We start from the raw sequence: 27,726 nt of genomic DNA, 5'->3' as shown, positions 1-27,726 counted from the left end.
AGGTACTAGCACTTCATGGTAAGTGAAGTTTCATTAAAAAAGTTTTAATTTTATCTTCCAGTACGTTTGTCCAGCTTTTCACTATCCTTTATTTTACAGCTGTACTTGCAATGTGCCAATAGATTTTATGATCAATGATGCTATCTACTCATTTCTTGCTAAAGTAGTGCAGATGTAAGGTTTGGGTTCCTTTATGATTTATAACTAGAAAGTGGAGTGTTGCAAGAGTAACCCATGTATAATAATCATATTCTAAGGGAAGACTACCTGCTATGTACATTCTTTTTCTCAAATATATCATGACCCATTAATTTATGGAATGGCAATATTGCACCTTACCCCTTAAATACAGGAAATGTGGCAATACCTTTGATTCAGACATAGACAGAATGGATAGTCAGGTGTTGTTAACACACTGATGTATGTAATTTTTACTTAAATTGTATGATATATTTAATAAATTTGACACGTAACAGTAATCAATTAAAAAAGTACTGCTTGACCTAAATTTCAAAGTTGAATATCCGATCACATTTCTTCCTGTAACACAATGATATTATATTATGATGTGATAACACAACGATATTATGAGTGCACTATACTTGACAGTCTTTTATATGATTACTTGTATGAGAAAGAAAAGAACAAAAGGTATAACACATGTTTTAGTCCATGGAAGTCTTTGCATAAAAACACTGCAAACTCTATCAAGGGACGGCAATATCTTAGATATCATATTGTCAAACATAAAATCTGTCTGTTCCCCACCTATAACTATATTCACTGGAATTAAAACAAATCTGGTAACAAATCTGGCAACAATCTGATAATGAAACTACCAGCATTTACCTGACAGTAAAATCAAACTCTACTATAAATAGATTATCTTTTATAGACTTTATCAATGGAAACTATGAAGCAATGTATGATGTACTTATAAAAAAGACTGGAAAACTTTCCTCAGTGACCCAAACAAGTCACCTTAGAATACCACAAATTAGTTATATGACATTATGAACCCAGCCACTGGGGAAGCACAAGCCAGTGCATTTCTTTGTGCCGGTCCCAAGTCTGGATAAATGGGGAGGGTTGTGTCAGGAAGGGCATCCGGTGTAAAATTTTGCCAAATCATACATGCGGACAACAGCACAGATATACATACCGGATTGGTCGAGGCCCGGGTTAACAACTACCACCACCAGTACTGTTGGCCAGCAGGGTGCTGGTGGAAATTGGGCTACTGTAGGCCGAAGGAGGAGAAGAGGGGGAAGGCATACCTGAAGGCAGGTAAAGCCTAGGACTGTGATAGTGAGGGTCGGAACTTTGAATGTTGGCAGTATGACTGGTATAGGGAGAGAGCTAGCTGATATGATGGACCAAAGGAAGGTTGGTATATTGTGTGTGCAAGAGACCAGATGGAAGGGGAGCAATGCTAGGTGTATCGGAGGTGGGTTCAAATTGTTTTATCATGGTGTGGATGAGAGGAGAAATGGCGTAGGGGTTATCCTGAAGGAACAGTATGCTAAGAGTGTTTTGGTGGTGAAAAGAGTGTCAGATAGAGTGATGTTTGTGAAGCTGGAAATTGATGGTGTAATGATGAATGTTGTTAGTGCATATGCTCCACAAGTTGGGTGTGCGATGGATGAGAAAGAAAAATTCTGGAGTGAGTTGGATGAAGTGGTGATGACTGTACCCAAGGGTGAGAGACTAGTGATTGGAACAGATTTCAATGGGCATGTTGGTGAAGGGAACAGAGGGGATGAGGAAGTGATGGGTAGGGTGACATACAAGAGTGGAAGAAGATGCACACAGGTAGATTATATCTTATGTAGAAGGGCCAGTCTGAAGGAGATTGGAGACTGTAAAGTGGTGGCAGGGGAAAGTGTAGTTAGGCAGCATAGGATGGTGATTTGTAGGATGACATTGGTGATCAAGAAGAGGAGGATGAGTGTGAGGGCAGCACCAAGGATCAAATGGTGGAAATTGAAAAAGGGTAATTGTGAGGTGGAGTTCAGGGAAGAGTTAAGACAGGTACTGGGTGGCAGCGAAGAGTTACCGAATAGCTGGTTAACTACAGCAGAACTAGTAAGAGAGATGGCTAAAAAGGTTCTTGGTGTGACATCTAGAAAGAGGAAGGAGGACAAGGAGACCTGGTAGTGGAATGAAGAAGTACAGAAGAGTATACAGAGAAAGAGGTTGGCGAAGAAGAAGTAGGATTGTCAGAGAGATGAAGAAAGTAGACAAGAGTATAAGGAGATGAGGTGCATGGCAAAGAGAGAGGTGGTGAAGGCTAAGGAAAAGGCGTATGAAGAGTTGTATGAAAGGTTGGTCACTAAGGAGGGAGAAAAGGACCTGTAACGATTGGCTAGACAGAGGGACCAAGCTAGTAAAGATGTGCAGCAGGTAAGGGTGATAAAGGATAATGAGGGAAATGTACTCACAAGCGAGGAGAGTGTGTTGAGCAGATGGAAAGAGTACTTTGAGGGGCTGATGAATGAAGAGAATGAGAGGGCAAGAAGGTTGGATGGTGTGTGTTTAGTGAATCATGAAGTGCAGTGGATTAGCAAGGAGGAAGTAAGGATAGCTATGAAAAGGATGAAGAATGGAAAGACTGTTGGTCCAGATGACATACCTGTGGAAGCATGGAGGTGTTTAGGTGAAATGGCAGTGGAGTTTTTAACTAGATTGTTTAATGAAATCTTGGAAAGTGAGAGGATGCCAGAGGAATGGAGAAAAAGTGTTTTGGTACTGATTTTTAAGAATAAGGGTGATGGGCAGAGCTGTAGTAACTACAGAGGGATTAAATTGATCATTCACAGCATGAAGTTATGGGAAAGAGTAGTGGAAGCTAGGTTAAGAAGGGAGGTGATGATTAGTGATCAGCAGTATGGTTTCATGCCAGGAAAGAGCACTACAGATGCAATGTTTGCACTGAGAGTGTTGATGGAGAAGTACAGAGAAGGTCAGAAGGAGTTGCATTTTGTCTTTGTGGACTTAGAGAAAGCATATGACAGGGTGCCTAGAGAGGGGTTGTGGTATTGTATGAGGATGTCAGGAGTGTCAGAGCAGTATGTAAGAGTGGTACAGGATATGTACTAGGGTAGTGTGACAGCGGTGAGGTCTGTGGTGGGAGTGAAGGATGAGTTTAAGGTGGAGGTGGGATTACATCAAGGATCAGCTCTGAGCCCTGTCTTATTTGCAATGGTGATGGACAGGTTGACAGATGAGATCAGACAGGAGTCCCCATGCAGTATGATGTTTGCAGATGACATTGTGATCTGTAGTGAGAGTAGAGAACATGTGGAGGAGGCCCTGGAGAGGTGGAGATATGCTCTAGAGAGAAGAGGAATGAAGGTCAGCAGGACTAAGACAGAATATATGTGTGTGAATGAGAGGGAGGATAGAAGAATGGTGAGGATGAAGGGAGTAGAGGTGGCAAAGGTGAATGAGTTTAAATACTTGGGATCAACAGTTCAGAGTAATGGTGAGTGTGGAAGAGAGGTGAAGAAGAGATTACAGGCAGGATGGAGTGGGTGGAGAAGAGTGTCAGGAGTGATTTGTGATAGACGAGTACCAGTAAGAGTGAAAGGGAAGGTCTACAAGAGGGTAGTGAGACCAGCTATGTTATATGGGTTGGAGATGGTGGCACTGACAAAAAGGCAGGAGTCAGAGCTTGACGTGGCAGAGTTGAAGATGTTAAGATTTGCACTGGGTGTGACGAGGATGGACAGAATTAGGAATAAGTATATTAGAGTGTTAGCCCAGGTCGGAAGGTTTGGAGACAAAGCCAGAGAGGCAAGATTACGCTGGTTTGGACATGTGCTGAGGAGGGATGCAGAGTATACTGGGAAAAAGATAATGAATGAAGCTGCCAGGTAACAGGAAAAGAGGAAGACCTAAGATAAGGTTTATGAATGTGGTGAGAGAGGACATGCAGGTGGTTGGTGTGACAGAGCAAGATGCAGAGGACAGGAAGAAATGGAAACAGGTGATCTGCTGTGGCGACCCCTAATGGGAGCAGCCGAAAGAAGAAGAAGAAGTTATATGACATTATGAATTGACATATTCATGAGCACAGACTGGAAGGCACAATTTAAAGGCAAGTTTAAAAAATGGTGGACTAACAAAACTAATAAGAAATACATTAGAAGAAAATATACTACTTAGCTGTAATAAATAATTCTAATCATGAAAAGAAATTCTAGATTAAATTAAGTACAGAAACAAATGATTTTTTATTAAATCTTCCAGAACTAACCATATGCACAGCTTGGTCTCAGAGGTTCATTTAGTAGTGCTCTGATCAATACCGATACATGCAGGCTCAGCTTGAGTGAAATACAAAATATTTTGCAAACAAAAAAGGAATAGGTAAGCAATAACAGAGTAGTTAATATTAACTTAAAAGAAAAACAGTATACCTACATTAAAGTAAACAATGCTTGAACAAGTATTACAACAAAAAAGCACAGATGTACATTTGCCAAGGTTGAAAGCAGTAATTAAGTATTCTTTTGTTTATATTAGTAAACTAGGAGAAAAACTGTGAATTCAACATGTTATCAATACACAATGATCACACACCACAGAATTTAGCAAATATGCTAAAAAATGAATGCCTGCTTCACAATAATGAAAGAAATGCAGCAGAGATAATAATAAGCATTCCATATAAGGGTACAGAAAGGGTAACTGCTGCAACAAGTAATGTTAAAAACTCAGGTTCTATGGGTTCAGACAATACAACTGGTCAGAAACAAGGAGGACCAAAGTGAACCCATATCAAATCATGTTAAACAAAATGCTAGCTTGGGGACATGTTCCTAACCAGTGGTGACAGGCGTTAGTGGTACCATTCCAAAAATAAGGAGTCACAGCAATCCCAAATAATTTAGGCCAACAAGCCTGACCACGATTCTATAAAATATCATGAAGAGTCCAAACAGAGTTTGTCAGAAATGGCACAGGAGGCCTGCTTCTGTTAGATATAGAACAGTATGGGATTATTACAAGAGGAGCTTGCCTTTTGAATCTTCTGCCATCCTTTTAAGGTGCAACAGTAGCACTTAAAAGAGTTGACATTGCATACTGCTTAGTTTGACCTTCCTAAGGCTTTTAACTCTATTCCATGTAAGTAAATCATTGAAAATATAAAAGCATTAAATGTTGATCAATACATAATTCATATTGTAAAACATTGGTAATTTTTTATGCTATTTTATGCATTTTTTGTTGACATGGTTAGAGCACTGATTCAGGTGGTCCATTTTTGGGCTCAGCCAGGGAGACCACCACCAGTATGTATTATAAAAGAAAATCTCAATGTGTGTTACCTGAAGTATCCCACAGGGCTCTGTTCTAGAGCCATTTCTTTCTGTTTTATTCATCTCGGATATAAATGTGAGAAGTTGGTTATAGTTAACTATTTTACTGGTTATTGTAATCTGGGTAACACAGTATAGCGCACACACTTGTTGCAGTAGTAATTATCTTAGATCCATAGTGAAATTTCATGTCACTTAATTCTCCACCTTGTCTTCTATCTCTCCATCCTCTTAATTCTACCTCTCCTAAAACATTCTGTCTTTTTTTCTTCTACTACCAAGTTACTTTCCAAGTATGCTTGCTTAGAGGCACTTTGTTTGTTATGTTTTGCCTCTATTCTGCTGTCATTTGTGCTATTTGCATGATGCTGTTATTAGTTAATGATACCCTGTTTAAATTTTATTTATTTAATTACTTGTATACCTCTGTTTACGCTGTTCTTTATATAATGTTGTATTTTTTCTGTAGCGTTTCTTCCCAGGGTTCCACTGAAAAGGAATAGCTCTTTCTGCCCAGTCAGACCATCTGAGTAAACAAATGCTGTAAACAAATAAATATAAAACAATTAAGTAAATAAATAAATATTTTATATGCAAAACTTTGTAACTACAACAATTAAATTGAATAATAAACAATGTGTTATATTGCACAAATAATCACAGAACACCATAAAACATTTGGAAGGGGGCTTTTTTTATTGTACTCTTGATGTGGGAGCTCTAATCTATACCTTTGATTTCTGTATATTACAGAAACTTGGTGCTATGTTACTTACAGCAAAACAGCATTCAGTCTACTGAGGTGAAACAGTTCAAAATGCACACTGTTATAAGTTATGAGAAAACAACATTTGACAAACAATGGTGATCCTAATGATCTTACCTTTAGAGACAGTAAACTTAATTTCATAAAACTTGTTAGAGTGCATAATTATGATTACAGAATAAATGGTCGTATCTTAAATTATACTACCATTAAAGATCTAGGGACAATGGCAGACAGTTAATACTTGACTGATGTGTCTCTATCAAAATCAGAAAGGACTCGTCTAGCAAGATTTATTTATAATGCTATACCTCCCTGAGCAGGCCCATTATCGATGAGAATGATGAATTTTGTATAATTTGAACAAACAATCTGAAAGAATTTAAAAAGATGTAATTCCTTATTAAAAAAGGATAGGGCTGGAAAACTTAAACTTTTCATAAAGACTTCAAAAGCTGTTGTTACCTTTTATTTCTTTTAGGTTACTAGTCAGGTAAAACAAAGTAGTCCTATTGTAAACACTCATCTTCATTTTAGTTAAGCTAGTGACAGCGGACTGTCATAAATGCCAGTATCAGTTTCATTGTAATGAATTGCTGAGGAAGGTTTATTTACTGCCAAAATATTTCATTAAGTACTTCATCTTATCGAACTGGTGACATGAGTCTTTAAAACCTTCAGCCTTACAGCACCCCAAGTAAAAGAAGAAGAACAGTACCATCACACAGAAATCCTCTTTTAAATAATATTACACATGAAGGAAAAATGCACAGTGCGAAAAAAAAAATGTGATTTTACCGAATTGTACCTTGGAAAGAAAAAGTGATAAAAATGCTACACTATTAAATCCCTGCATTAGACACTCACATGTCATATTGTGTGAGCCAAGTTCCATATGACCTTTCTGCAGTGTCATTTTTAGAATTTGTATTCGGTTCCTGTCAGGTCTATGAAGTGTGCTGATGTTGGTTTAGTGAGTTACACTGTGATGTCATGGAAACATGATTCTGTGGAGAATTTCATTACTGAATGACAGCTCAATGAAATTTATCTATTTCTCTCCACTAGGTTTTCATTTTTTTCCAGTTTCTAATATTATTTAAACAAATTTTCATACAAATCAGTTTTCATCACTTTTCACATCTAGTGCAGTATGTACAAATGAGATTTTACATTGTAAAATCTGAGCCAGACTTGTGTAGGTGTACCAATTAAACTGGCCTGCCAAGTTATTTTTCAGCACTTGTGTACTACTGTTTAAGTAAACCATATCTACTTGCCTGTCTCTCACTATTACATTTTTTAAATCCATCTGTTGGGGCTATATTCCTGTTTCACTACTGTATTTGTGTCTTTTGCACCATGTTACATCCCTAGCAGACCTCATCTCTCCAGTTTAACACCCCTGTACAATAAAGTTACCAGTGCAATAATTATACAGCAGACACTACAAACCATGAGAGTGCACCCTTCTGCACCATCTGTAATTAACACACTCGCACTAGGCACACTGATGTAACATCTACCTCATGCATACTGACAACCCTTTGATTTTTTTTTACTAGAAGAATCTAGATGAATCCAAATAAATCTATTTGTGAGATGTGAAACCATTTGCTAAGTTTTGAGGCCCTCCTCTCATTTAACCTTATCGGCAGAATCCACCAGGCTGTCATTACTGACATGCACCCACACAACAATATACATTTTGTCCCAAATCAGCAGATAAGCAATATTATGCACTGAGGTATCAGACTGAGCCTCACTGAGGAAATCTAACACCAGATCTCCCTCCATGTCCTCCTGAAACCTACCACAAATACTGAGTACCAGGGCCTCTCATGACTGGGTTTCATCAAGTTAACATGGTAGAGTTTGTGCTTCTGCCTGGCAATTCTACCATTTAGTTAACACACTCACCCTTTTCATATTGGTGAAAGGACCTTCCCAGGCTGTCTGCAGCTTATTGTGTTTAACAAGAATAAGCACCATTACCTGATGCCCAAAATAATATGTTCTGTTTCTGGCTGCCATGTCATATCTGACATTTTCTGTGGGTACCATTTCCACTTGCTCCTGCACCATCCCCATGAGCCCTTTAAGCCAAGTTCTGAGCTTTAAGACAACAGAGTCCTTGTGGCAAATGCACTTACCCTCCCACTCACCAGAAGTTGAATCCAGAGGCCCTCTTGCCCTGTGATCATACAGCAGCTCAAAGGGCAAAAAAAATCTGTAAATTATTGCCACCATATGCAAACAGAAAATGGGTAGGTCCCTGCCCCACTCTCTCTCAATTGGTCTGCAGATACTCTTAAATTGTCTTCAGTGTAGAGTTAAACCTCTCAACTACACCATTTGTTTGTGGATGATAGGGGTAATCTTTAAATGCTTTGCCTCAAAGCACTTCCATAAACATAGCAGCATGTCTAACATAAAGTTGACACTTGTATCTATTAGTATTTTCCTAGGGGAAACCCAATCTATTGAAAATACCTAGAAAAGCATTTACCACATTTTCTACTTCAGTGGAATAGAGGAAGACTGCTTCTGGGTATCTAGTACCATAATCCACCCCTACCAAAATATATGGCTTTACTTACAGAATTTGGTGTACTTACAGGTTCCATAATATCCATTGCTACTTTCTGAAATGGTACCTTAATAACATGCAAAGGCATTAAAGCAACCTTGGCTTTGTTTCCTGTCTTGTCAACCTTCAGCAGCACTCACAGGTCCTTCAGTGCATTTGTACTCCCTGGTCAGTAAGACACGAACTTCCTCTGCCCTTGAGTATTAGGATTCTCCTTGACTGCTATCTTCAAATCCTCAAAAGTAGAGTCTAAGAGCTCAGCCTGCCTCAGCTCATATTTAGTGACCCAAAACAATTTCCCTCGCAAAGGAAAACTGGTATAATCTGCTGGTAGTATCTCAATTTCTGGCTGACTACTACCACCTACTCCTCACCCCGGACAGACTGTCTTGCAATAGAAACCAAGTACCTTGTCCGTGCTATGGCTCAGACTACAGTTCACTGTTATGGACCAGTCTCTCCACTAAAGTAACCAGTTCAAAAGTCCTGGATATTCTTGGTGAAGAATGATCATCTCTGCCTTATGTTACACCTGGTTCTCTTTTTCTTCTACCTCCAGATGCTGCATTCTCTCATCTGCTGTAAATATCATGCCTCATTTCAAGTCCCAGTCTTTATAATTCAATATGGTCTCTGAGGTTCTCCTTGGATGATGCAGAGTGTCTTGTGGCTGCCTCATGCACACCGACAGCTTCTGCTAGGCTGCATTTCAGATTTTCAGCTGCATACAAAGCTGACACTATATTGTCTTTGGGCATATTAGCATGTTGGATTTCTTTTACTCTGCACTCCTTTGTCAACTGCGCCACTGACATTTTAACATAGTTATAAGAAGTCATCACTGCCCTTTCCTAAACTAAACTGACTATAACTGCTGTACACAATTATAGCTCTGCATATTTTGCCTTGAATATTTCCATACCTTTGGTAATGAAGCTAAATTAGGCTGCATAAGTTAACATCTAGTATCCTCATCAATTACCACCAATAAAAGTGAAAATCATTTGGCACTAAAAAGATTTAATCTCACCATTGCCTTCTTAAAATGTCATGGATTACATGTTATTTTCTCAAATATGTTCATAGGTTCATAGGTTCATAAGAGTTTACTAGGTTAAACCCTTTACAAGCCTAGCCATGTTAATCCCAAGTATCCCCATTTGCTCTTTTTGGGTAGTTTGCAGAATGAATTTATGAATAAAGCAGGTCTGTGATCAGCATTGGCTACCCTTGTCCATGAGGGACATGGGTGCCATCCCAGGGGTGAATTTGTGGTCTTACATCCAATTATCTAGGTTGCGTTTGAATAAGGTCAGTGAGGAGCTCTGTTTTACATGAATAGGAAGTCTATTCCAGAGAAGTGTCAGTCTCTGGGAGACATATCTGTCTCTCCATCATGTTCCGTTAATGTCACAAGCTAGGTTGAGATCCCTAGAGCAAGTGACTCTTGTGCAATTTGACTTGTAGATGTTCTGCATTTCCATAAGAGCAGGGTTGGAGATTGCCCTATAAGCCAGGCACACGTCACCTCTCAGCAGCCTATAAGATACACAGTAAAGTGACAGGGCTTTCAGCCTATCCATGTAGGTCATGGTTTGGAGTCCCTGTATTTTCTTAGTGAGAAACCTCAGAGGTCTCTCCAGCTGCTGCAGGTGTCTGGTGAGGTACTTGCAAAAGGGCGCATTATACTCTGTTAGTGGTCTGATGAGGGTTGAGTACAGTGGGGTTATAAATATCCCTTGACCTGGATGGTATGCCTTGCTTATGAGGTGCACTGCATAGAAGGCTTTCCTTACCACTGTGGAAATATGGTGGTCAAAGTAAAGATTGCTATTAACCTGTGTTTCCAAGTCACACCACTGGGTTGGAACTTGGGGGGGGGGAGGTGCTGTCAATATTGTAATTTGTAGAGAATTCCATTTTGCCAAAGGGAATAATAATGCTTTTTTTTTGCATTTAGTTTTAGACCATGGCTTTGGCACCAACCATTTGTTTGTGTTAGCCCTTCTTGTAATATGTTGACATCATTGGGGGACTCGGTGATTGCTCCCAGTTTGCAATCATCCATGAATTTGGTGAGCCATCTAATTTGGCCTGGACTTCTGAGAAATAGATACCAAACAGTAAGGGGCCCAGCACAGATTCCTGTGGTTCTCCACTGATGACAGTTCTACTGGTGGAGGTGGAGTCACCCAATTTTGACAGAGTGTGTTCTGTCGGTGAGCCAGTTGTTTACCCATCTAGTAACATTTATTTATTTATTTATTTTTCATTTTACATTTGTTAACTGGGGGTGTCAGACTGAGCCAAAAAGGCCCTTTTTCAGTAAAGGCCCGGGGAGAAAAGCTCCACAAAGAAAAATTACAGACACATTTAGTTATTTAGACATAATCAGTATACACACAAATTACAGGAGACATGTCTTTACAGTGGTATGCGGCATATAAACAGTTACAGTGGAGAAAACAAACAAAAAATATTAATTTTAAAGATAAAGGTAATTAATAGATTTGTGGTGTACAGCTGAAATTTGGAACATAGGTAGAATACATACATAGTACACAGGTACAGTACATACATTGTAGATGAGCCAGTGTTTGTGAGTAAGATTGAAAACTATTATCAAGTGCTCTAGATTTTGTATGTATGTGTTATCCGCTTTCACTAGCCTGGGGAGCAATCATGGCACTGCCAACTTTCCTTGAGATGTTGCCTGATGAGGTCTTTAAAGGAGGCTTTGGATGATGTCTTTTGAATGCTTGTAGGGACAGAGTTCCATTTTTTAGCCATTGAACTACTATATAGTGCATCTCCAAAGCTATTGTAGCTGTTGGTGACTTCTAGTAGTAGTTTGCTTGATGATCTAAGAGGCCCTTTGGCTGAGTGATGTTGTACTAGGTTTTTGAGGGCAGGACACTTATTGGGGAGATAATAGATAGAATGACAGAGGCAGAGCTGATTGTAGGTTAGGAGGTTGGGCAGTTCAAGCCAGTGAAGCTGTCTCAAAGGAGTACAGTGATGAGTTCTATATGAGCAATTTTCAGCAAAGCGGGCAATTCTGTTATAGCAAGCTTCCATTTTGCTTAGTTCAGTTTTGTTGAGATTAGTCAGAATGGGAGATGCATAGAGTAGGGTGGATAGAAGTTGGGAGCGAGCAATGGCTGATCTTGTGTTGTTGGTAAGAAATGGTTTGATACGGTAGAGCGACCCCAGTTTGGCATGTACTTTTTTAATAGTTAAGTTGAGATGACTATCAAATTTTAGGTGGGAGTCTATGGTTATTCCCAATAGCTTAGCCTGTGCCACTAGAGCAATTGGAGTAGCATTAGTGGAGTAGATAGTGAATTGACTTAGTGTTTTTGTTAGAACTGGTTATAATCATAAGCTGAGTTTTCTTTGGACTGAGGATAAGTTGGCCTTTGGTAAGGTAGTTTTCAACGTCAGAGAATGCTAGTTGAGTTGTTTGCAGGAGGGTGGGAATGTTTTGTGCAGCACAGATTAAGGTAGTGTCATCTGCATACTGAATTATAGACGCATGCTGTGTGGAGGTATGGAGGTCGTTTGTGAAGACTGTGAATAGTAGTGGTCCTAAGATAGAACCCTGTGGGACTCCTATAGTTATGGGCAGCTGAGGAGAGAGAGAATTTTCCCATTTCACAGCTTGGCACCTGTCAGTTAAGTAGCTTTGGAACCAGGTAAGAGTGGAATTTGATGGATGATATTAGTTTAGTTTGTTTAGCAGGATTTGGTGTGAGACTGTGTCAAATGCTTTGGACATATCCAAAAAAAGAATTGACACTTGTAGGCCTTCATTTTTGAGATGGTTTACTGTCTCTGTGAAGCAGAGGAGGGCTGTAGTGGTACTATGGGCAGGTCTGAAACCATGCTGAGTAGGTGACAGGATGTTGCTGTCTAGGAGATAGTTTAGCATCTGGGTATGGATGCATTTTTCTAGGATTTTGGCCAGGGGGGAGAGTAAAGCAATGGGCCTGTAGTTATTAAGTTCAGTGGAGGTCCTGCCTTTATGTATGGGTGTAACATAGGATATTTTCCAGAGTTTGGGCACATAGTTTTCAACAATTGATCTGTTTATGAGAGTGGAGACTGGGATAGCAATAGCATCTGGTGTGAGTTTCAAGAAATAGCTGGGGAGTAGGTCGGCTGCTGTTGATGAGGTTTTTAGTTTGGAGAGCATGCTTTTGATTGAAGTGGTGGAAACTGTTTTAAGGGTAAAGCTTGTATTAGTGTTATTTGTGTTGGGGGGATAGTTAGGAAGGAACTGTCCTGTGATACTAAGGATAGAGTTGTGTCCACAAAGTGGGAGTTGAATTGTGTTTCGATGGGAACTTTAGTGTCAGGGGTGGTTGGTTTGGGGGTAGCCTTTTGGGTGGATTTTAGTAGCTGGTTTACATTTTTCCAAAGTTTTTGCAGGTTGTGTTGGTATTTAATTTGTAATGTTGTGTAGTAGGATTTTTTGTCCAGCCTAATGCATTTTTTGCACGGTTGCGCAGTTCTTGGTACTTAGTTAGACTTTGTGTTTCTTTGTTTTTTTTATAGTAAAGCCACATAAGGGTTAACCCTATTTTTGAAAGGTTCTCAATGATGTCAGAGTGGGGAATTGTGTCAAAAGCCTTGGCAAGGCCAAGATAGGCTGTGTGCACTCTCTTACCTTTGTCCATAGCTTTAATGACATTCATAAAGAAGTCTACCAGGTTTAATAAACATGATCTACCCTTAACAAAGCCAAACAGTGTTGGGTCCAGCATTTGAAGGTCCCTATGTCCTTGTTGATGGGGTCCATGATAATTCTTTCTGAAGCCTTGCAGATGAGGCTGATTAGGCTTATGGGCCTATAGTTCCCAGAGTCAGTTGTTGGCCCTCATTTGTCCAGGAGGATTACTGTTACTGTTCTCCATTCTGCAGCGACATAGCCAGTTCTCAGGCTATGATTAAAGAGAACATCAAGTGAGTCTGCTAGGTCTTGTTTTTGATTGTTTAGTAAACAACCTGTAATATTATCTGGTCCCAGTGAGGCTGTGTTTTTGTCCTTGGTGAGAGCTGAGATGACCTGTTCTCTAGATACTAGGCAGAGGGCTGGTGTCAGGTATGCTTTGGAATACAGTAGGTGGGGATAGGGGTGTGAAGTTTACTCTGAATCTGTCAGCTAGTAGGTTGGTGATATCTTCCAATGTAGTATGAGTGATCCCATCTATAACCAGTTCAGCACATAGCTGGGCATTCCCTTTTAGACTTTAGACATAGTTAAATAATGCCTTATGATTATCATTTGTTAGGGATGCAATTTTAGTCTCGTAGTTTGCTTTAGAAGACTTTACAAGATTTCTGATTTTCTTGTTTATTCTTAGGAGGGAACTCTTCCTTTGCAGAGTGATATCCCTCTTGCTTTTGGACAGCAGTTTATTTCTGTTATTATATAATCTGTTTATACTTGAAGTCCATTGGGGTGGCTTGTTTTTATGGGAAGAACTAGTTTCGATCCGGTCAGGTACAGCAGAGTTTATGCACTCACTTAAGTGGTTGTACAGGGCATTTCCATACACTTCTGCATAGTGATCATTGATGTGTGGTTGGGAGGTTTGCATAATGGTTAAGGTGTTTACCTTACAGACACAAGGTGCAGGATTTGATCATCACATGGGTAACTGGTTAGGCATAAAATGGCCCACAAGGCTAGTTAGCCTAGTACTAATCTACAAACCTATGTCTGTGATTGTGGGTGGTATTAAGGTTTCTATACCGTTGCTTAGTAGGTTGTGTGATGATAGAAGTTACTGCCAGCTATGCCAGGAGAAATAGGGCAGTGAATGTGCAACAAATGCCACCACAGCTCTTTGGAATTTTGTAAAGAATTATATATTTGAATATCAATCTGATTTTTTACAGATGTTTGTGTTGAAAATGTATTTGTAAGGCCGATTGTGTTAAAAATGTATTAACATTGTGCTCTGCTGAAAAAAAAAAGAATTGTACATGCAATATTGTAACTGTTTAAATGTATATATTGTAACAGTAGATACTGTAAGGGAAGGGGGTGATCTCAATCCACCTGACTCTGAAAAATAGTTGAAATTAAATTAGGCCATAAAGACTCTAGCTTACAGTTCTGGTTGCAATCAGAGACAAGATGACTGGAAAGCCACGTATTAGGAAACCTTATTGTCTCTAGCAGGGAGCTAACTGCTGCTCTGGAAGGGTAGAGGGTTGAAATTGTTTTACAACTTCTAGGAGCTGCAGCAGATCTGAACAAAGCTCTAGCTGTGTGTATGGTAACACACAAGTGTTAAAATCCTGGCAGCTTCTAGTGTTGGTGATAGAGTGGGAACCAGAGCCAGATGACCAGATCTGATGTCATTCTGTAAGCTATCCCAACAATTATATTTAGATATTACATTGAGGAGTCTCAGTCAGACTGTGCAGTCTGTTTCTTGGAACCTGACATAGAAGGATCCCTCACCCACTTCATCTTGCCTTGCTCTAGTAAGTGAACCAGGGAATAGTAACTCTTTAGATTAGTCAGGAAAATACAGTGAGAGTAGTTAAGTTCTTTTTTTTTCTGTAATTGCCTGAATCTATTTATCTGTGTTATTTTAATATTTCCTGTGGTTGACACTCTGGTCTTTACTGTAAACTGGTGTTTAGTATTTTCTTGTTTTTTTATTATTTATTATTAAATATATTTAAAATTTTCATTGTGGCTGGTCCTTTTACAAAATATTTAAGCTTTGAGAGTATTTGCATATATTTATTTGGAGATAACTGTTGCCACTTCTGAAAGCCTGGCTGTTTGGTCAATATTAACATTTATATCAATAGTAATTTCACTCAGTATAGTTGGATACCCTTTTATGAGCCTTATAGTAACTGACTGGTGGCAATGAATAGTCTGGGCAAAGTTGGTAGAGTGGGTAATCTGTGCCAGCCTTTCCCAGGTGTGTGTGCGAAAATTAAATCTCAAAGAGTGTGTGCCTCAGCTACTTGGAGCAGGAACACAAAGCACTGGTTTCACAGAGAGGGTGCTGAAGGATTTGGCTTGGACACTTGGCTGAGGACCGAACCTTACAGCTGTGCCATAAGGAATTCTTATTAGGGGTCTGGAGACTGAAAGAGAGAAACCAGTCCCCAGACTGAGCGTGTTAACTGTGTGATCTTAAGGGAAATTGCTCTTGATGCAAAGAGCTGCATCTGGAAATACTGGGTGTATCCACTTGTATTCCAAGTGAATGTCCCTCTCCAATGTCAGTGGTGAGGACTGAGGCTCCTTGATTACTGGCCCATTGTGGGGACATCACATATTGGTGAGCAATGGTGGGATATTAATTGAACTTCTGTAGCCTGTAGGCAGTCACTGAAGGAGTTTCATCTCACAATAGTTTTCTTTACTTTTTTGTTAATTTAGTTTAGTCAGGGTAAGCAGGCAAAGGTGTCAACAGAGGATTATAGCAAGCTGACAAAGAACCAGTTGGCCAAGGTGTATGAAGCCAAAGGACTGGTGTATGCCAGCCTGACTAATGAGGAAATTATTTCAACCTTAGTCACAGCTCAAACCACCAACCAGGAGGATAGTCAGTCTGGTGATGGGAATTTACAGCCTTCAGAAACAGGACAGCTCAATTTTTCCTCACAGGACTTGAAAACCCATCTGGAGTTAAAGAGACTTGAACTGGAGGCCAAATATTTGGAATTAGAATCAACAGAGAGACTGCGGTGTTTGGAGGCTGAAGAAAATGACAGATTGTGGTGTTTGGAGGCCAAAGATAATGAGAAGTGGCATCAACATGAGGAGATGCTGACTCTTGGCCAGGGTCATGGAGGTAATAGGGAAGGGAATAACCAAATCCCAGAAGCAATAAAAGGCAGTAATTTATTTCCCACAATTTAGAGGTTGATAATTTTGATAGCTTTATTCATAAATTTGAAAGAGTATGTAAACAGTATAATGTTGACAAAGGGCTCTGGGTATGGTTCCTGACCCCCTTACTCCATGGTAAAGCTGCAGCTGCTGTTTCTAAATAGCCTGATATTGATTGTTTAAACTATGAAAAAGTAAAGAAATGTTTACTTGAATGCTTTAAGTTAACTCCTGAAGCTTACAGAAAAAAAAGTTTTGTGAGCATAGACGCAAGGTAGATGAAAGTGTGTGTGATTATATTGCTGAGTTAAGCACTTATTTTCATAGGTGGGTGAGTGGGTGTCAGGTCACCACTTCCAAAGGGCTGGCAGACCTATTGGTGAGGGAACAAACCCTTAACACTTTGCCTGAGGACATGAGAATCTAGTTGGCAGACGGAGAGTATAACTCTGCAGATGAGCTGGGGAAAATGGGGGACCTCTACTAGCAAGCAGGGCATCACTGCACAGGAAATGGGTACCCCGTGCTGCACATGGATATAAGGGAACCCATGGTGAGCAGCCTAAACCACCCCAACAGAGTCCACCAGTAACAGGGGAAGCCACTAGTTCAGGTACATGCCCAGGACTGAGGGTTAAATGTTTTAAATGTAACCAGTGGGGTCATGTATCATACAGATGTCCATGGAGGCAAGGTGGGGAACAAAAGGTGGGGAGACAGTAAGTGTGAATAGCAGTATGCCAGTGATAAGTTGTCTGGAGACAACAGTGGTACCAAACTATCACAAGAGGTTATATCCTACCTTATTGGATGGAAAATTGACCACTGCTAAGAGAGGCACAGTCTCTGACATAACCATTGTGAAGCTTGCAACAGCTAAAGAGTAGCAATACTTGCTTGGGCAGTCCACTCTAGTCAGAACTTTAGGAGGGACCCCATTCTAAATGCCTTTGGCCTGGTTCACCTTGACTGAGTGGGTGGAAAAGGAAACAAGTAAGTAGTTGTGTTTGAGGATATTCCTGAAGATGTCTTGATAGGGAATGATTTTGATAATGCAGTACCTTGTGTGAATGCAGTTACACACAGTCAGGCTTGAAGACAGGCATGTGGGTCTGGTAGCCTGGGGGAGACCCAGACAGACACTACAACTGAAGGCAGGGCTGGTGAGGTGGCTATTTTAGGGAGGGATCTACCCTGTAGCAGTGAGCCTGAAGGTTAGCCACAGGTTCTGGTAGATACTGATTTTCCCTTGGACAGATTGACTGCAAGGCCAGAGGTAAGTGGTAGTATCCTGGCTGACAGTGAGGCACTGCTGTCAGAGGATACCAGACTTCTTGTGAAAGGGGAGCAGGGAAGAGTCACAAAAGTAGATCTGAGAGAAGCTCAGCTCTCAGACTCTACATTACAAAGCTTGAAGGAGGTAGCAGAGGAGGCAAAAGGGAAAGGGGGGATCTATATATTGGAACAAAGGGGTTACTGTATAGAAACTGGACCCCTGAATGAGGGCTAGAGGGTGAGGTTATACAGCAGTTGGTAGTGCCTAGAACCTACCATCTGGCACTTCTAGCTATAGCCCATAACATTTCTTTTTCAGGTCATGTGGGCATAAAGCATACCAAGAGACATATTATGCAGAACTTTTATTGGCCTAGGATTGCAAGGGATGTAACAGGTTACTGCAGGACTTGTGAGCAGTGCCAAAAGGTAGTCAAGGCAAGAGACAAGTTTAAAGCACCTTTGATGCCTTTGTCTGTGATTGAGGAGCCGTTTGCGAGGGTAGATATGGATATTGTGGGGTCTATGAGTACCCCAAGTTCCACAGGGAAGATATATGTCCTGGTGTTAGTAGATTATGCTACTAGCTACCTTGAAGCAGTGGCTCTGTCCTCCATTAAAGCAGAGAAAGTGGAAATGTTTTGTTAGAGATTTTCAGCCAGGTAGGTTTCCTGAGAGAAATACTGACTAAAAGAGGTGCCAGTGTCATGTCAGACCTGCTGGCTGGTCTGTGGAATTAAAACAAAAAACAACTGGCAACTTCACTGAAGACTGAATCCACAAAGTTTAATGAAGCACTTTTCATCCAAATACTTCTTTGAACTTCATCAGATACTAACATTTACAAAAATCAAGTTTAAATAGTCATGTTTAACCATAATTAAAATCAGCTGGTCTCTCCATCTTAACATTTAAAGGAGCAGTAGTTAAAATAGCATTGTGAACATAATATGCATTTTCCTGTTCTTTAAAACTGCCTTATTTAACAAGCAAATTAATAAATTTATCGCAGCAGCAATATGGTGAAAATCATACGAAAATTGTGTAAAAATGTAAAGTGAAGTTGCCAGTTGTTTTTGTTTTAATTTCTCATTTTTTTGTATCTTGGATTTTGGTCTGTGGAATTGCTGTGGGGTGAAGCACCTAAAACACACCCCCTTCCATCCCCAGACTGATGGTCATGTGGAGAGATTAAACTCTATACTAAAGACCATGCTATAGGCATTTACAGAACAATTTAAGAGAGAGAGGGACAAATATTTGCCTCATCTTCTGTTTGCTTACAGAGAGGTACCCTGGGAATCCATGTTTTTCACCCTTTGAGTTGCTGTATGGGCATAGGGTGAGGTGGTCTTTAGATTTGATTGGTGATAAGTGAGATGGTGAGTATGAATCCCACAAGGAGTCTGCTGTGGCATATGTTCTAAATCTCAGGGCAAGGCTTAGGAAGCTCATGGACATGATCCAGGAGAATCTGGCAGGAGCCCAACAGCAGAAAAAGGTCCGGTATGACAGGACTGCTCGAGCCAGAGAGTATGCTGTGGGGCAGCAGGTTACTAAAAAAGGCACTATGGGGGAGGCAAGGCCTTTGCCAATATCTAAAATCCTAGGAGGAACAGGTACAGACCATCCCTAGCATCACAGCAAGGTCTGTCTACCATATCCTCCCAGGCTGACAGATACTGATTCCCCTGGGCTGACAACAGAAGCTGAGCCAATTGTTGAAGTCACTCATTTTTAGTTTATATTGTGGCATCATCCTGGGTGAGGGTAGAATGCTGCTTTAGGGCTAGGGATATAACTGTCTGAGACACATAATCAGAGAGTTCCATCATGTCTCTCTTCATATAGTCCAGAGAGGTATGTCTCAAGCCAGTCAATCCAACATGGACTATGATAGAGTCATAATGGTACTGGTTGAGTGACTTGAATGCATGCATGATTTTCCAGATCCTGACACCTGATAAGCAGCTGACCATGACCTTTTCCTTATCCAGTCTGGTGAGGGGTACATCTGTGTGTCTCACTATTAAGTCACCTCTGACCAAGACATTTGATGTGTTTTGTCTTAGGGGCGACTTGTTGAGACACAGGCGTATGTGTTGATATGTGTAATGGTTTCTTTTTGCTTAGTAGTGAGTGTGAGTGGTGTGCATTTGGGAGGTCTCTGTTCTTTTGGTAGGCTTTTAGTGAGTACCTCTGCATATGTGGGTTTATGTGTCATGACTTTATTTTGTGTGAGAGGTGAGGTTTGCATGAGAGGGTAAAGCATGTCTGCTGACAACCTGTTTGATGTCTAGTTTGTTTTTACATGAGAGAATTGACTCCAATTCCACAGTGTACTTACATCTCTCACACAGGGTGTTAGTTTGCTTTAGGAGTAAATGCTTATCAGTATACATGAAGCAATTGCTACATTGCCTCAAGATGCCCATATCAATCAAGCTGGCAGGAAAAATGATGAGAAACTGCCCATCCATTGTGGCCAGATTTTTCTGAATGTGGTATATGGGAAGGAAGTGGACTTGCTGGACTTAGCCGCAAACACCAAAAAAGAAGCAGTACGTCAATTAAATGCAGTTAAAGTGCACTGCTGGCTTAAAATATACTTTTTTTTACAGTTTTGTTTTCAATTGATGCTTTAGATTTCAGTGCAGATGCATTCTAGACCTCTGGCTAAAATTGCCAAATGTTGAGCAAAGCTAAAATTGCCAAATGTTGAGCAAAGCTGTGCAAATGCGAGGCTTAAATACAGGTAAATTTAAACAATTTTTACAAAGCTACCAAAGGAAAACCCCCAAACTGAGCCTTTCTCCATCAATCTCCAACTTAGATGGGTCCTGAGCTACACAATTCTGCCACAAGGGAGCAGGGAGGCCCTCTTAATGTAAGATGGCTGGTTTAAGAGCACAGTGATACCAAGCAGTCTAGATTCAGCAGGTCTGACTCTAGCCTATGCTATATAAGTCAATGAAACACAGTTTCAAAGTACAGAGTAAAAAGCAGTCACAGACAGCAAAAATGAAGCAGTAATTCAATTAAATGCAGTTAAGAAAGTGCAGTGCTGGATTAAAATAAACTTATTTTTCAGTTGTTTTTCCAGTGGATGCCATGGATTTCAGTGTAGATGCACTCCAGACCTTTGGCTAAAGTTGACAAACATTGAGCAGCTCAGGTGATAGACGACTGGCATTCAGGCCTGATGGATACCAGAGGGATGATCTGTCAAATCAAACCTCTGGTACCCAACAGAATAAAGTAAAGGAAGGCACATGCAAAAGTCTAATGCAATAACCAATTTATCAAATGCAAGTTGGCCCCAAGAGCAGAAAAGGAATATGTACTGCTGTCTTGGGTATGGACTTCTAATCCACACTCACACCCACACTGAAACACCCACTGATCAATTACAGAGCTGAATCTTTGGACTAGCACCCATGGTTCTCTCTGTGAACCACAGTGTCTTCCATTGTGTCTTATTCACAGTAACTACTTCGCTAACAAATTATCTTCACATATGCACACACACACACACACACACACACACACACACACACACACACACACACACACACACACACACACACACACACACACACACACAATTCCTAAGGAAGACTTGGCAGAATTCTCAAATTCTCCACAATTCTTATTGGCATAGCAGTGTTGCCTGCACTCTGGATATGGCTAGATACCAAAGAAACCAGCAACCTGTTTATTATGATTTGGCCAAATTAAAGATATGAAAATGTATAGCTTTCAAGCAAGTTAGCTTATTGGAGGCAGAATCCACAGCTTGTCAACCTACAGTGCTAAATAAACATAACCTTTTTAGATAATAAATAGTAATACAAACACAAATAATAACAACAACCCACAAAAGCTTAAAAGTGAATACATGAGACTTTACTTAAACAAATTCAATATGAAGAGATCAAAACAGTGTGCAGAGAATATAAAATAAACTGTTTGTACAGAGAAGAATATGTACTGAAAACATGATCTTAGTCTAAATATATACCATAGCTCTCCTTCACTAAAAGTACTGGCCCTTAACTAACCTTAGAGAAACTAAAAGATAATTCAAAACCAAAAAGCTAAAATATCTGTTAGACTAAGATAAAACATTTTAAATATATGATTATTTCAACTCATCCTTCAGGTAAAGAGCCAGTGGCAGTGGAGTGGAGCAGATTACATAATTTACTCTGGCATACAGAAACCGGTGTAATTGTATTATATCAGCTTAAATTACTTTCCCACATAGAGAAAATGGACTAATTAAAAGAAAACATCTATTAGTTGTTTGAATATTAATAACTGCTTCCACTCACAGTTGTGTCCACCTGCTTCTTTGAAATAAATTCCAATTGCATTTTATGAGACTTGGCTTTCCTGTTTCCCAGTCTTTGACTGAAAATGTTATGCAATCAATTAAGTCTTCTTTGATTTACAGTCCACATTTCAAATACATTTTAGCCTTTCATATCCTTTTTCATTTAAAAGAGAAATGGCCACACATTTCCAAGTAGAGGACAATATATTGCAGATTAAAACAGATTTCAAATGCAGAGTTACAAAGTTGGCAACAGTCTGTAATAAGAAAGAAAAATTTGGCACCATGTCAGAGAACTATTATAAGCTAATAACTAGTGGATAAATAAAGTTTATTTTATAATGCACACAAGTAAACTATAAATGCTAGAAAACAATCTAGCAAAAAGCATAAGGAAAACAATGTCTTCAAATGAAGACTGAAAAGAATCCCTTGTCCCAATAATCCTTGTTGTTATCAGGAAGAACACAGTTAAGATGCCCAGAAATTTCTAGCTTGCTGAGCTCAATGGAGCACAACAGTTTCTAATTCAATGCAATGGCAAGAAAAAGTAATGGCCTCCTTCAGCCATTATTCTGAGATATGTATCATATAGAAGTGGTAGCAGTATGAAATCATGCTAGCTCAGACTGGAGCTGAGAGCTTATTTTAGAAATAATGCAGTGCAAAAATATTACTAACATTTGATTTGTCTATTATTAAATGCAATTTTATCTTATAATGTTGGTATTTTAGCACCAAAATAGTTAGTATAACCCTCATGTGACTCACTTCTGGGAATAATAGTTGTGATGCTTATGTATGGCTCCCAGGTATGCAGCAGACTATACAATATTTAAGATTTTTGCTTGGAAGTATTTGCATAGGTATGTTTATACTCCAAGCAGACTCCAAAGATTTTATCTTCAGGTAGATGGCAAATGGAGGTGTGATGCAGAGGAAAGAAGTAACTGGTAACATGTCTTTCAGGAGTGCAATAACTTGGCAAACTTCAAAAATTCCTTATAGAGTTCTCTGTCAAAATATTAGATGAATGCAATGGATGTAACTAAGGTAATGTTTTTTTGAACTGGGATGGAGGATCTGAATTGCCTAGACATAGTAAGGCCATGTTAAGTTTAATTCTGGTGGCTGCCAAAAATAAAATACTAGAAAATGGAAATCAAAGTTTAAACCAACTGTATTTGAAGTATTGAATATTGTAACAGAGAAAAAAAGAACTGGAAGTTGAATCTTTAGAAAAGGGTAGGAGCAAATTACATAGTAAAATGGAAATTGTGGGAACATTACATGCAAAATAATGTTTTGGAGAAGTGAAATTTAAGGGAAGGCAGGAATTGAGCAAATTATGTAATACAGGATTGATGATAGCTATAGAAAATGCATATGTGACACATTTTTCACTTTACCCATTCCTGGTCTCCCTTTTACTTCACTTCTCCAGTGTACTATATTGCTCAAACCATTCAATGTCCTTTTTACTGCACTATGTTTCCTACCTGTACTAACAACTAAACTAACCTGAAACCATCCTCTTTCCTAAAAAAAAAATAAATAAATAAAAAAAAAAAATGTTTATAACTTTTTTAAAATATATTACTCTCTGTGTTTTTTCCCTGTCAAATTTTGTTTATTTTTCTGTATTTGATCTTAGTTCATTCCCCTTTAAATGTTATTATCTGTACTTGATTATAGCTTAATTTTTTTATTAATATTGTATAATAAGTTCTCTGTCTATGCTTGGAGCTTTTCTCCCTGGGCCTCTACTGAAAATGGACATGTATCCAGTTAGACTAGCCCAATCAACAAATGTAAATAAATAAATAAATAAAATAAATAATGTTTATAATTAGGAATATGTTGACTTGGTTTGTTTTCTTTTATGAAAATGTATGCCTGCCTATGTCTTAAGTAATAATTCAATAAAGGTATTAAAACAAAAGTTGTGACAGTAAGTGTGTAGAACTGCTTGAGTTGGTATATACTGTCAGTATGTTCCACTTTAACTGCATAGCATTGCCATTGCCATTGCCATTTTAAGAGTGAATGTATGCTTAATGCATGTCATGTAGAGCCTAGTACTAGTCTATTCATGATAAGTGAACTATTAACATTAGTTTTTACTGAACTACCATTTTATATAGAATAAAAGTTGTTTTGTTAAAATTTTAGTGAATCCAGACATTAACTCATTAACACCCATGTGGTGTGGAATGTCACACGTCTAGCAGCATACACACAACATGCACTTCTGCACATTTTCTGAAAAAATAAATTCAAAGGCATACGATAAACAAAAGTGATTTTTTTGTGAGCAGTGGAAGCTATGAAAACTACACAAATAGCAATATTATCAGTAAGAAGCATTCTTTACAGTGATAATAGTGCATTCATAGTCTTTCCATAAATACTATACTGTATCATAATGTGCATGAATCCCAAATTATATTTTTTGTTAAACTTTCATGATGCATGATACTCCCCTGGTGTGTGATATATCATAGAACACTTTTTTAACAAGACATAAACTTTCACATGACAACAAGAAATTCCTCTATGAATGCACGTTTATTGAGATAGTTACAGAAATATGATAACACATGCTTAATTGTATAATTAGCAATAAAATAAGGTTTTTGAAGTATTAGTTAAATATGGAAGAATTGTTTATTTTTATATTTAGTAACACACAGGTAACAATATCTCAGGTATAGTGTAATATAAATTAACACTGGCAATAAATTTACCCTGTCTTTCACCACGGCATATCACACTATGCCACTCAAATATATGAGTTTCTCAATTATGAAAACATGAACACAGATATGAAAATATGAGCAATAAGTGACAAATTGTGATTCATTTCTCTACTGTAACATATCCTAGATTAACAACCTTACTGTCGTTTTGTTAATAACTGTTTGCACTTTCTAATACTGCCTATTATTAGCTGGTAAGCTGCTTTGTTAAAGAAGCCAGACCCTAAAAGGTCTGGATACCATAAGAAGCTATAATTTTGAACTGGAAATATAGAGAAAAGGTGTTTAGGCTTGATTGTAACCAGAGGTGCTCAACATGACCTGATGTCAGAACCAGAATCTTACTCTCTAAATAAAAATGAAAATGTCGCTCCGCCCAGAAAACCATGGCAACGAGCTGAGTAGTGTTCACTAAGGTCTGAGGAAGCTGTTTTGCGAAATGGTCATTTCCAGCAATTTTAAGCTGTTTAGCCCCTGATTTTTTTTAAATGACAAGTTTATCTCACCAGATCCAAATGACTTCTCAAACACATTTGGCTGGCTAGCATGTATGAACTTGCTGAAAATTATGAGTTTAATGAGAAGTTTAAATCAGTTTGATCTCGTTTGCTACATAATCACCATGTTTGCACTTGTTTGTGCATTGCACACTGTTGAGCAGTGGTGGGCACCATTGGTGGTTATAGACACAAACATTTTTGCCTGCAAATTTTCCCTTTGTACTCTGCTGGTGCTCCATCTGTGATTTCTCGTGATTGTCTATCACTGACAGGTGATACATTCAGCGAAGCTCCTGAGGCACCAACACAGATCCTACCCACTAGCCCTTCATATTTTTTGTCCACTTCTCCTGTCCTCTCCCTGTTTTCTGACCACATCAACTTACCAAGCATTATGGACAGAGAATTTTCCACTGTTTCTCCACCCAGCCTGGTCCACATGGGCATCCTGAGGCAATGTAGCAATTGCCTCATGCACTCTGACAAGCCACTTCTTCTAGTCCACACAAATTCATTTTGTGAGAGATCCATCTATATCAAGAACCTAGAATCCTGGGTCTCTTGCTCACCAGTCAGTTTATCTGATACTAAGCAGGTTGTCAGCATGCACACCTCATCTCCTGCACCTACCAAACTAACAACACATAAACCTACATATGTGGAGGTCCTTACCAGAAGCTTACCAGAAGCTTACCTAAACATCAGAGACCTTGCAAATGTAAGCACAAACTCAAGCACAAGTCACATAATAAATACTCTGCAGGGCATATTATACATAATATATCACACACTAGTGTCTCACAGGTCAAGCCCCTAAGACATAACACAAAAACAATCATCTTAGTCATAGGTAACTCAATTGTGAGACACACATATGCCCCTGTCAGCTGTCTCAGGTGCCAGGATCCACCACATCACACACGCACTCAAGTCTCTCAACAACAGGCACTGTTATGAATCCGTCATAGTCCATGTTGGTGTGAAGGACTTGAGATGTACCTCACTGGATTATATGAAGAGAGACATGACTGAGCTCTCTGAATATGTGTTTCAGGCAGGCATGTCCCTAGCCTTAAGGAGGATTTTACCTTACCTAGGATGATACCTCAATACAAACAAAAAATTATTGACTTTAACAATTGGCTTAGTTTCTGGTGGCATTCAGAGGGAATCCAGTATCTGTCAGCCTGGGATGACATGGTTGACAGACCTCAATGCTTTGCCAGAGATGGTCATCATCTGTTACCCCTGGGATTTTGGTTACTGGCTAAGTCTCTTGCCACCCCCATAGTGCCTTTTTTAGGCAATGTCACAAGAACAAAATTCCCGATATAAAAATACCCTCTAAAAACAATCTCAAGTTTATCCTGCTAAATGCTAGGAGTCTAAACCAGAAACTGCACTCACTGGAACCAGTCTTCACCTTGGAAGATGTTGACATTTGTGCAATCACTGAGACCTGGTTTAAGGCTGTGGAGAGCACCCCAGCTATACCAGGTTACATTTCCTTCCACACGTTCAGACCACAAACTGAAGGCATGAGAACTAAAGGAGATGGTGTATCAATACTCATTAAAGATAAATACACCTCTAGCTTGGTTAAACAGCACAATTCTTTTGAATTACTTCAGGTGCAATTTATTATAGGTACTTTACTATTAGTTAAGGCGTCATTGAACAGCTCCAACCCTCATTGTGTGGAATAGCAGTTAATAAATTTATCACAGCAACTGTGATAAAAATACAATCACTATAATATTCGACATTTCTCAATTTCTCCAAACAGTCCCAAGAATCTCTTAGTATATGTTGATTCACTTCCAACATCTGTTTACAATGGTGGTCAATAAATGCTGCTAAAGTTTCTGTTTTAGACTTTCTTGCAGCCACAATTGGTCTATTACAGTAAACTGCTAAGCAGCAGTAAGATCAACACCATAGTAACTATGATGGAATTGATTCTCAAAAACAATGTTTTGTTTTTTGAAGAATAACTATTCCAGCAGATGACAGGTGTGGCAATGGGTGCTAAATGTGCTCCCATTTTGCCAACTTGGTCTTAGCTGTATGGGGAAGGGTGCATGTATTTAACTCAGCTTACATGTCAAAAATTGTTATGTATGATAGAGTCCTTGATGACATTTTAATTTTGTGAAGAGGTGAAACACAGGAGATTACAGATTTATTAAATATTTGAATGAAACTATGAGTTTTTTAAGGTTCACCAGTAAAGTAGGAGTTATTGGTATTGATTACTTGGACATACACATATATAAAGACAACGTAAACCAGAAGTTGTGTTCTAA

The sequence above is a fragment of the Protopterus annectens genome, chromosome 1.part1, assembly GCF_019279795.1.
Source record: "Protopterus annectens isolate FY-2018-M chromosome 1.part1, PAN1.0, whole genome shotgun sequence".
NCBI classification, from domain to species: Eukaryota; Metazoa; Chordata; order Ceratodontiformes; family Protopteridae; genus Protopterus; species Protopterus annectens.
Note: the sequence above shows the minus strand (reverse complement) of the source record.